Source organism: Netta rufina, assembly GCF_964035555.1.
Source record: "Netta rufina genome assembly, chromosome: 8".
Classification (NCBI taxonomy): Eukaryota; Metazoa; Chordata; class Aves; order Anseriformes; family Anatidae; genus Netta; species Netta rufina.
In genome coordinates, this window is record NC_140131.1 from 19,778,815 (window position 1) to 19,791,170 (window position 12,356).

The 12,356-nt window shown below is 43.2% G+C and overlaps 1 protein-coding gene across 10 annotated transcripts in view; it reads left to right on the forward strand.

Annotated features, from left to right (window-relative positions):
- The window catches only part of RABGAP1L (RAB GTPase activating protein 1 like), a gene marked incomplete at its 5' end in the record, with an annotated part of 248,705 nt that overhangs the window by 220,467 nt on the left and 15,882 nt on the right, over positions 1-12,356 (forward strand). The window lies entirely within an intron of this gene.

Below are 12,356 nucleotides of genomic sequence, written 5' to 3' on the forward strand. Positions count from 1 at the left end.
AATTTTTCTTTTATATATATATATATATATATATAATAAATAAGAAATACAATAACAGTTTGTTATAATCAGGTAATCCCAGAAGAAAAAAAAAGAAACATCTAATCATTTTTGTCTTTCCCTTCTCTTCATCGTTCAAGTCCCTTGTCCTCTATGATAGCAGCACTCAGCTATGTTCCCTTTAAAAATCTGAAGATTTTTTAAACTTTCGTGTGTTTCACTCATAACCTGTCATCCTTGTTGTTTCTATATCTTTGATGCAGTTTCTTCTACCAGTACAAATCTTCAGTCTCCCAAAAAGTCAAATGAGGCTTGTTTATGTGAAGTAATAAAGACAACGAATATCATCTGAATTTTTATTTATAAAATAATACATACAACTTATTATGCTTTAGGGCGTCAGCTCTCCAATGTTATCTTCTTCCACTGAAGCTCATCAGGATTTGAAATAGGTAAAGAAACTGCTCGTGTGAAGCTGATGAAATGGGCAGTAGTGTCAGCCTGTGGTTTGCTTGGTAACTCTTACTTCAGATTTGACAGTGTGACTAACAAACATTAGTTGGCTAGCAACTTTTTTTCTCATCAAGACTTGATTGACACATTTGGATGCTAAAACTAAGCACATTTAAAATAAAATGCCTTGTTTCTGGTGTTTTAAACTTTAAAATTCCAGCATAATTAGGAAAACGGGCACAGCTTCCACAGCGACAGAGTGAAACACCTGTATGTGAAATCCTTTCAGGCCAGAGAGGCATTAACCTCCCTGCAATGGGGAAGCTCCTGGTCCTTTCTGCTGCTAATAACACAGCCTTAATTATGGAGCAGGCACTTGTCTGATAACACTCAAAGTGCTTGTTTAATGTACATAAATCCAGCCCCAAATGTGCGTCTTACAAACAGTGGAGCAGCGTATGTTTTACGGCACGGTACTGTGCAGCTGGCGTGTAGTTTGACTCTTCTTCCTGCCTAGCTGACCTTCTTCACTCATTAAACATGAAAATGAGTAATTGGTACTGAAATATCTCGGGCTGCTTGTTTTTATATTGCATCCCATTTGCTTTCTGCCATCCTGGACCTCCAGCTTGTGGCACCAAAATGTCTTGGCAGCTGTGCGTTACTGCTGCAGGGCAGAAGTGGACAGAGGCGAAGCTGCAGCCCTCGGTGCAGGGGCAGAAAGCGGCCAGCTCCCTCCTGTGCCGCTGGCTGGCAGCTCTGCTGGGTCCCTGCTCGTTCCTCTGAGGGTTCCTCTTCCTAGTCACACGTCATCCGCAGATTTCATCAAAAGGATTGGATTTTTCACTTCCAGGTCACTGATGTAACATCTAACAGAGCCGGATCTTTACGAGTCCCAGAAGAAACACTTTTGAATATCATTAACCAAACATGAAAAGTGTCACTGAGTAGCAATTGCCTTTGGTAATGGTGTTCTGTTGTTTGTTTGTTTTTGACCCATCTCCTAAGCTTTCAAATTCATGCTATTATATACTCTTCTGTTTTTTTTTTTCGGTTGGTTGGTTGTTTTTTTTGTTTTGTTTTTTAAATCTGTCACGTGGTAGTGAACCCAGTGCTAGAAAAGCCCAGTAAAGCTGTAAAGTTACTTTTATTAGAGGAAAAAAAAAAAACAGAACGGTATCTCCACTTCACAAAATCACATTGATGTGGAACCGGCCACATTCCTGTGCCAGTTATCAGCTGGATCCTTACCAGTTTATCAGAGCTGGGGTGTGTGGTTTTCTGGGTTTCAGCTAACCAACTGAAGTGATCCAGGTGATTTGATTTGTGCCTTGCAAATATTGGTAATAACAGAATTCTCTTTTAGTCTAAGTGAATCACTGCTGTGTTCAAGGATTTACTAAAAATGAACATCAGTGGGCCAGAGACCTCCTCTGCTAGTTCTGTCAGTACTTCTCTACTGCCTGAAACTGTGCGGCCTGGTTTCCAACAGAGTAATGCTATTTTCTGGACTCTTCTGTATGTTTTTGAGGTCTATTAACATATGTGAACAGCAGAGGAATCCTATTGTTTCCAATATGCTGTAGAATAAATTCTGTGTTGGCCTTCATTAGGCTGAACTTGAAACTTTTTATCTTCTGCTTTTAACGTTTTTTTGTCACTAACTTTGTTCCTGTTCAATAACGTGTATTATTTTCCATTCATGTTTTCTTTTCTTCATGATTAAATGTGCTTCTTCTTGCTGTCCTCATATAGTAATTGGATCAAGAAGGATTTAATCAAACAATCTTTCTAATTAAGCACTCAAGAGTGGGATATTTCAGTATTTTGGAGCTTCCTCATTTTCTTCTTAGAAATAATTCCAGGAAAATTGATACAGACTTTCTAGGTACTCTAGAAACTCCACCACTGTTACAAGCACATTTGGGAGAAGTTAAATAAGTTTCCAGACATGATCAGTTCACTAAGCCTTTAGGTTCATTGACCTGGAATGTGTTGGGTATCAGTATGAATGTCTGCAACTGAAGAAGTGTAGGTGGCAAGCTACTTTGTACTATGCCACGTTTCATAATTGAAGTACAGAAGTAAAGTAACAGCTTATCAGAAGTCCTATGTGAGGCAGCATGCAATTTGCTTCTCTCCCCACAGGTGAGATAGGTCAGGTAAGATTGGTACGGCCACTTCAAATCTCTTAGATACAGGAGCCATCATAAGATGAGAAAGTGAAGTCAGAATAAAGGTTGGAAACTCCTGAAGTTCAGCCCTCCAGCGTTCTTACCTCACTTCTCACTTCTGTAGGTTGCCATTAATGTAATACATTGCCACTTACTTAAAGCCATACACAAAACCCAAACTTGTGTGTGCAGTTATAAGAGATGCAGAGTACATGTTTATCCATTTTCTGTTAATACCTCCACGAGGTTAATCCAATTTGAAAGGAGTGCTGAAACTAGATAAAAATGAAATTCATCTCTTTATAAAAGCCTAACTTTTTAAGTATTAGAATGTGAATAAAAAGTTCATACAGGTGGATGTATTAGTTAAAATATTCTGTGTTTGTTATCTACAACTGTTGTCACTCTTTGAAACCCGTTCTCGGGAGAATTTGACACATATAACTCCCGACCTTGTCTCTGGATGTACATTCCAGTTTCTCTTACCCTGGTGTTTGCGCTTTCATGCGCCGTTGTATGCACATCTTTGTTTTTCTGCTTCCTTATAGCTGTGTCAATATGAACTTAGCACAAAAAAAAAAAAAAAAAAAGACCTGGAGTGCTGGTTATGCTGGTCATGTTGTTGTGAAGCTGTAGGCTGTCTTTTGTGCTAAGAAAAATCCCAATGGTTTGATTTCAGAGTAGCATATTAGGTAAGTCAAGGCAGAGTTCAGCATATGCACAAAGCGCTGTGGTTCTGGCAATCCCTGCCAAGCCACAAGGTGCTGCAAGTTGCAGCATTAGGGAGTTTGTTCAGCCTTTACCCCGGGTGCCACAAGAGCGTGTAGGCAACACCAAGCACACGCAGATGGTTTAGGCTGAGCTGTCAGCACTGTTGAGGCAGCACGGAGTTCAGTTAGCCACCAGCTGGGTGCCTGGGTCTTTCCCTGCCAAAAGGAAGGGGAGATGGAAGAGGCAGGCCTGGGACGGAGAGCTCGGAAAGAAAATGGGGCTGTGCTGCTGAGGTGGGGATGGCACCAGAGGGTGAAAAAGGTGGGAGTTAGGTGTTGCTGCTAACATTATCTGACCTTTTCCACAAAAAGTGGGTGTTTTCCCTTTGTGGGAGCTTTTTCTTTCGTAGAGTCCATTCCTGAGAGGCGGTGGCAGCCTGGGTTTCCAGCTGGCCTTGGCATCGTGGCCACGTGTGGCCTTCAGCCCCTCCTGCCTGACGCATGCCTCCTGCTGCTGCCAGTGCCGAGATGCTGCTGGGCTTCCACCTGCTGGATGGTGAGGTGGTGAGTCCTGGTCCATCAGCAGTGGGTTAACCTGGCAGCGTCTCATGTAGTTGCAATGGATGAGAGCAAGTCTTCTGTGTGGGGGTTTATAGGTTGTGTTTGCCACTCACTACGCCCACCTCGTCTCTCTCAGGGCTGGTGAGCAGCGGTGCTGTGTGCTCCCTTCCCCAGAGGTGCTCTCCAGCAGCACTCACAGCCTGTCACCAGGCAGCTGATGCTCTCAGACTCTCCGAGCCTGCCCTGCCTCCAGTGACCTGCTGGCTCCGTGACAAGAGGCTTTGCAGGTCCCATATAGGCTGAAAAATACACAAAATACGGCAAAACCCAAAGCCTCGTTAAAGGCACGGAGGAAACCTCGGCAGATGAAGGACTGTAAAGCTATCAGAGCAGGGCAAGCATTAGTTATCTGCCTAAAATACTGCCATCAGTGAGTGTTCCCAATACCTGGGAAACCGGGCGGTGTCTGACGTGCGTTTTCAAAATGCCTTCATTTATTGTGCTGTTTTAAACAATGAGGTTTTTATTTTGAGGCTTTTAGCAGTGTTTTTTTTATGGGGTTGGGCAAGTAGAAGGAAGGCATGGCTTTTGAGAAGATGTGGTAACAGTTGTGTTAATTACTGAAAGGGAGGTAAGAGTATTTGATGTAACAGAAATGGCTGCGGAGCCCTGAGTGTAAGTGTATAATGATTCAGCCGTAATAAAGAAGAGGTACGTATTTTCTGCTTGTGGAGTAATGCACTAGAAAGTAATTGCTCTTAATAACCTGGGGGCTTGAATTATTCATAAAAGTAATGAAAGGTGTTCTTAGCATCAAGGACCTCACCACACATCAGAGAAATCTGACTGCGATTTTAAGGACACTTGCAAATGTAAGTGTGACAGCAGTAAGATTTTCTTAATATTGTGACGCAAAACGATTGATGTAAAACAACATTAACAAAATAATCCATGCTCAGAGAGCACCAGCAGGTTCCTCAGCAATGAACACAGCTAGCTCTTGGACATATGGCTTACACTTGCAATCCTCCTGCTCAGGAAGAAGACTTTATATATATATATATATATATATATATATATATATTTAATTTTATTATTATTTTTTTTATTTTTATTTTTTTTAAACAATCAGCCCTGTGCTGTGCAGGCAGTGTGACAGGAGGCAAGATGGGATGTGATAGTTCAGCAGTGTCCTGTGGACAGCTGGTTGCACCAGCCTTGTGGCAGGCTTCGGGTGCATTCAGCTGAGGGCGTGTAAGCTGCAAGCTGTTGGTTCTGTGGGCTAAATCTGTTCAATGGGACCGGCTTTACAGCCTCGATAATAGCAATATTTTTTACCTGATTACTGATCAGTTGCTAGCCTCATGTTGGCAGTTTCCCATAAGTGTGCCAGTAGATAGATCTGTGTTAGCGTCAGGATCTTACAGACGGGGCTGGAAAGGGAACCCAAATACAGTGCAGCTGCTTCCTCTAGCTGGGGAGAGGTTGTTTCTTTGTGAAGTCACGCAAGAAAATTCCTGTGGGCTTTTTCCTGATTTTCTGATTCTGTTGTCCCAGGGACACAGGTGAAGACTTCACTTCTCTTCCCAATCCCTTCTGTTTCATTACTGTGATGTGTGAAGAAATGTGTCAAGAAGCCCAGGCCACGGGATTAGATTTTATTCATCCCAGATGTTCAACACTTCATGCTGCCACAGGCTCTCATGTGGCAGTGACAAGGACAAGGGTGATTGAACTGGGAGGGAGTCATGGCAGAAAGTTTGAAAACTGCTGCTCAAGTCACACTTCATCCCTTTCAGAAAAAGTGGGGGGCAGTGCAGAGGGGTGGTAGTGGTATTTTGCACATGAATCCAAGTCGTGAGATTTTAGGCACTGCAATGTGAAAAAAACACCTTGGGGCTGGGGGAGAGGAGTGGCTGACATGTCAGCTCTTAGAGTGTACAGGCGACAAACCTGGCACGGTGACCCTCAGTCAGGCAGCGTGCCTTTGAGGTGGGATTTATTGGTGAGCCGCGTGGGCACCACCAGGGAAAGCACTGTTCTAACGGAGAGCGTTTTGTTGCACCACCATGGCATTCCCTTCTCTCCCAAAAGCCAAAATGATTCCACTTGTTTTGTTTTTCAAATTTACTGAATTTCACCATTTTCTCTGTATTGAGACAGGATTTCTCCATGGGCTTTCTAGGGCTGCATGTAGCGTAACATAACAGTCCTCATTTCTTTTCATTGGCGTGGCTTAGGTCTACAGCAAAGAACGATGCACCTCGAAATGGGGGAGAGCTGAGGGTCTGGTTCTGCAGAGTCACCAAGGAGGTGTGTGAGTGTGTGTGTGTATAGACACGTATATACATAGTAAAACCTTTAGCACCAAGTGCTTTATACTGAAAGGTGTAAGAAAGACATATAACATCACACAGAACTCTTATTTTGCAAGGTACAAACCAACAGATAAGGTCTGTGATGGAAAAACTGCTGCTGTTGGTAGAAAACTCTTATGGAGAGCAGGACCTTGTCCCAAATGTCTGGTCAGCACATCAGTTCCCCCACCTACCCACTCCTAGCCCGCGTCCTCAGGATATATCAGGATTTCCATTTAGCTTACATAGTCTTCTGTGGCAGAGACCTCATCGTTCAGACATTCTTTAAATTATGTCGGATAATACAAATGACCTGTGTACAGACCTCTTCCATCTAGAACGTTTGGAATATTTTCATCCTTCACAACAGTGCTCCTGTTGACCAGAGCTGATTTAAATGCAAAATGGTTGCTTGCTGACAAAGCGGGTGTAGCTGTTTCCCTTCACCGTGTGCATCTCAGTACTAAAGCCCTTATCTATATGAGAGGAAGCAGTTTTTGTCTGTGAGCAGCTAGACATCCGTTGCAACTATATAAAATAATCAGCCATTTCTAAGCGCTGCTTTTAAGCCACTCAGGATGTTGGGTGTGGGTTTTTTGTTGTTTTGTTCTTGCTGAAACATAGTGTTAAAGTGGATAATAAACCCTCCATAGCTCAAAGTGCAAAGGAATTTTTGAATGCTGAAAACTAATTTGGGAATCTGGAGGTGAATATTTTGAAGAATCTCTGCCACAAGGCATAACGTGCTTTTCTTGAGCCTTTTTTTTTTTAATGCAGATTCCCCTGTAGTCCATATATGTGCCTCCAAAACACAAGTACTGCAATGAGTGCCAAAGTACGCTCTGGTGTTCAGAGCCACAGCTTGGGGAATCTGAATTTCTTCTTCTCTTTCCCTGTGTTGCTGGTGGATTGCTGTATAAAGAAGCTTCCCGAATATCTTTCGGCCTCAGCTAACTCTTAACTAAGTTCACTGTACTGTTAACTGAGCCTAACTAAGCAGATCTGTAAACAGAAGGGCCATGGCAGAATAATGTGTTATGCCAGGTTCCACAGGTTTAGATGAATGGAAATACGCTAGAGACTGAAGACTGACAAAAGGATCTGCTTTTGGAAATCATCCAGCGTTGCTGATCATGGCTACTGCCATTTTGAATCACAGCAAATTGTGCGGATACGCTGTAAGCTTGCAACCTGCCTTTCCTCTTTTTATAAATTTCTATGCGTGTCTCAGCTGCAATTGAGATATTTTAATAGTGGGGTGATGTGAAAGAGTTGAATAAAAATAAAAGTTCAAAGCAAAGCTGATTTGCTTTGCCCCCAGCCAGCATTCAGCCTGGATTTGTGTTATCCTGAAGGCTCTCTTCAGGAGGTCTTACACCTACAGAACTGCCAAAGAGGTCGTGTACAGAAGGAGTAACCCTCAACCCTGCAATGAAGGCACACTTAGGTGCGCTGTTTCAGAGCAAGCTGCTTTGCTGATATGAAAAGAGCATCTCTGTAAGTTCTTTTTTACAACTACAGGGTAGTGAGAGATGCTGCTCTGCAGCAGGCAGCCAGACAGGCGCACGTGAAGCAGACGATCTCTCCAGCATAGTGGACCTTTCCAAGGAATTCCAGGCAACATCTCCTTCCTGTCTCTGTAGATGGCAAAGTAACATCTGACATTCAGGGCTCTTACCGTGCTGCTGGCAATGCATGAGCGCGAGCAGAGTAACAGCAGTGCGGACCCACCTTTACCCGCTGCGATGGGACTGCAGGTTTTGTGCTGCAAATTTGCGCAAAGCCAGGCTGCAGTGAGGATAATGCTAGAATCAGATAAGAGGCTTCTTCACAAAAACTTTTTGACCATGTTGCCCTAAACCCAGGGGTGATACAACATTCAACATGATTTGTGGTTGTGTTTTAGAATGGGGATGTCAGGGTCCTGGCAGTGATACTGCAGCAAGGAGAAACAGTGATGACAGTTGTTCCACTTGCTTCACTGCAGGTTTGAAATCAGCCTGTTATCAGCAAGCCCTTCACTGCACAGTGACAAAAGGAGAGGCGGGAATCCTTCAAACTGTGTTCCAGCTTGTGCGTTTTATTTAGGAAAGAGCTGATTTTAATCCCTACATTCATTCTCCATATGAATGCTGCAGAATTTCTTTCTGCAGACAGTGTGAATGGAGTTTTGTGAGAAACTCTGATTTGGCCTTTTTCCTTTCAGACTTCATGCTTGTGGCTAATATTTCATTGGAGATAAAGTTGTTCTGATTGTTTTGCATAATGTCTCTATATGACATCCCACTCATCCCCTTTAAAATCTAATCCAAGAGACAAGTCTGTTGTGTCAACATGTTTCTGTGAGTTTTTTCTTTTTTGTTACTGTATTCTCCCAAAAGAAAAATAAATTGCTTATCTACTTCTGCATCTTATTTCCAGTGCCAGATCTTGCAAGGTGTTTCTTCACACCTTTTGCCAACCATGCTTTGAAGGAAGGATGATACATCTATCCACATCAATGACTGAATAGTAAAGCATCAAGTCAGTTTCTTCATGTATTAAATTTGAGTCTTAATTTGGCTTAATGAAGTGCTGAGCTGGACTATCCTTCCTTGAATCTAATTTGTCTTTTAAATATGAAGTATTAATTAGAGAAAAGTGAGACAGCAACTTCAGATGTGAACAAAGACAATGCATGAAATCTGTTCGGTTTAATTCCACTAATCCACCTTCTGAAGTTCTGTTTAAAGCTTGCCATCTTCACAGGACACACCTCAGAGAACCAAGCATCATGTCAAAATTAGCTTGCTTTTAATACTGTTTTAAACCATCACGTGAAGAAAACTAAGTATGCACAAGCGTAACTGGGATTCCCTCGAGGGGAGCGTGTAGCTGTGGTTTTGTGAGAGCCACTTGGAGCCAGTGCTCACTTGCAGAGCGAGGGCTGGACGCTGGTCCTGGGGTGCTGGCCCTGTCCTCTCCGAGCACCATGTGTGCTGGGGAGCGCAGCTTACAGCAGTGGGTAGAGTGGGGCACTGCAGGCTGAGGCACGTGACAGACGGGGAAAAAAGGGAAGTGGGACTGTAGGGTGTCTGTGGCTGCTGTCGGTGCGCACCCTAATCTCCTGTGTTGGTCACCAGCACGTCACATAACCTCATCTTTGAGGGAATGCAAGTCCCTGGCATCACTCCTAAATGCCAAGTGCATATGTAGCCAGGGAAACAGCAAAATTTTGACTACTTCAGAAATGGGAAAGGAAAGCATCACACAGTTTGGGCGCTGGCTGTGTGTCCCCAGTGCGTTTCTCAGAACCAGAAGGTGTGCAGAGAGCTGAATGCTGACTGTACTGGTCGCTTGATGAGACTATGTATTTTTGGAGGCTTTATGCAATGCTAGAAAGCAAGAGAAGGGGGAATGTGGGAAAGATGCTCTGCCCTGTGTGGCACTCTGATGATACTGGAAATTGGAAAACAGGTAACGGGATTTTTCTATCTGGATCAGCCTCTGGCTGTCTTCTGCATGTTCAGGAAATCACTTTACATCTCTGCTTCCATTTCCTTGGCTGCCAAATGAACATAATGATAACTACCTCTTCTGAGTGCTCGTGCTTCATTAGAGCAATAAAACATTTCAGAGGAAGGAGTCATAGATGTGTGATTTATTAATCCAGCAAGGTCAGACTGAACTGCCTGTAAACAGCAAAAGAAATTGCAGAATGAGGGAGAGGTCTCTTGGAGCTGAGTGAATGCCGATGCTCGGCACGCTGCCAGTGAGCAGGATTGCCAGAGAAGGTGAAGCAGATCTTTCAAGTCTTGCCTGAACAGGGAGCCAGCTAAAAAACAAGTATTTTTTTCTCACCTGAGGCATATCAGCTCACTGCAGTGACTCCTTGGATGCTCCGTGCACCTGTCTGTTATTTTTTCCAGAAAGAGTTTTTGTTTGTTCATTTCTTCTGCATGGACGTTTTGTTAAGATGCTCTGCGTGGCTTTTTCTGTATGTATGACTAGTTGTGATGTGACTTTATGCATGAAGACAATAAAATAAAGTGAGTCAAGAAGATACTGAGATAAACAGATGAATAATGTTTATAAACCATGAGAGTCTCCTAAATTTGATAACCATCAGTTCTAGCCAATATGTCTCGTGGTGCTTAAGGAAGAAGAAATCAATATTACAGAAGCTTTTACAGAAAATTTATGAGCACGGTTTGTTCAGGAGCAATCCATGAAGACCAAAGCACAGCTAGCACTAGGTGCTTATAGAAGGGCTTAAAGAGAAGTCCCTTGCTGAATTCACAAATTGTTTAAGGGCATTAAATTAGGAAATATGGAAACAGGCTTTAATTTTGTTGTTGTTTTAGTTTAGCAGGGTATTTGCAGAAGGAGAAAGTGCTGTAATAAATCACGAAACTTCTTTGAATACTGTGGCTGAATAGACAATAACAGAGTAACCTAGTCTCTGCCAGAGTTATGAAGCATACCTGCTAGGGTTTGTATTTCATGGGATAAGTGGATTAGTATGAACTGGTTCTCTAATAGGACTTTCCTACCACAACAAAATCCTTAAGATAGAATTTCACTGTATTTAGGTACCGCTTTCCAATTAAGACAAGGTTGTAGTGTACATTGGCATTGCCATGCTAAAGCCAGGATATTCTTTTGATGAGCACAGAAGCTGTTTTCTAACTACAACGCTGCATATTCTTATGTACCCTGATGCTTTGATCCGGGTTTAGCATATTTGCTGCTAACACTGGTAAAGAAACATTGGCATGCCGCTTGCTGGAGAGCAGACCAGGCGTGCGGACCCTGCGCTTGGTCCCAGCACACAGCTGCTGGTCCATGGGTGGCTCTTGGAGGAGTTGTGAACTTGCCCCTGCTGTGGCCACAGAGGACCCAGGCATGGTCCTACTCACGTCTGTGAATCAAAACTGAGGAATGTAAAGAAGAGATGAGTGGTTGGTGGGAAGAGTTACAGGGTGTTAAGACGTGCCCTCCGAGAGCTTGATTCCTGCTGAAGGATTCATGTGGCTGCATGTGTGGCACGCTTCTCTCCCTCTCTCTCTGTAGTGAGAGTTACTTCTTATTTGTACTGTAAAAGCTTAGTTAAAAGCACCAGAATCAGGAAAATATTTAGTTGAAGAGATCATCTCCTAAGTCTCACCTATGTTGCACCTTTTTGCCATACTGCCCCATGATGTTTCCCTCATGCCTATCTTAATTTTGTGCTGGTAGCACACAGGAGCATAAAATGCCAGAATAACACAAGAGAGCTGGGTCTGGAGGATCCTCGTAATGCTCCAGCCTGGGAGCCTTGATCTGTTTCTCTGGGTAAGATTAAAGTAAGCATTTTTGAAGGAGGGAATAGATGAGGCTTTGGATGCGTGATGGGTTTACGGAGTTCAAAATTCTGTGCTGAACTGATTTCTTATTCTTGATTACTAAATAGCCTCAGTGGTTTCAAGTTGCAGCTAAGACAAAAAGGGCTGGTTGTGTACCTAGTGTGTTGCCCGGCTGAAAAGTTTAAAAGCGCCTCTCATTAAATAATTTGTATTTCACTGTGGTTTGCAATACTGAGTGACAGAAGTGAAATTTGCATCTGTACGTCCGAAACACTGAAAGTTTTTGTTTCCCCTTTACTTTGCTTTTTTTTAAGGGGGGGGGGGGGGGGGGCTTGTGTAAGATTTCATCTGTGATTGTGGGCATCAGTATGGCTTTGTTAGCACTGTCTGCTTCTCCAGGATAGCTCCTTGCACACTCTGCTGTGCAGGTCACGGGTTTCATGTTTTCTCCTGTACCTCCCAGAGGCCTCTCTGCAGTGACACTGAGAACTTGCTGGTCCCATCCCGTATCACAGAGGAAGGAGGTATTGGACTGAAAACCAACAACAAAACCACATGTAAAAATGTATCTCTGCTCATTGGCAGTAATTTTGTGCCCTCAGGCAAGGTGACAGTGGCATGCCCTTGCACCAGCAGTTAGCTAGACAAGATCAATACATACAAGAGGAAGAGACAGATACATAACAGATCAGAAATACATAACAAATCAGAAAGAGCATGTATTTACAAGTCCTGATGGTGTGTTGTGTTAGTGATCTCTCTGGATGCCAGCATATG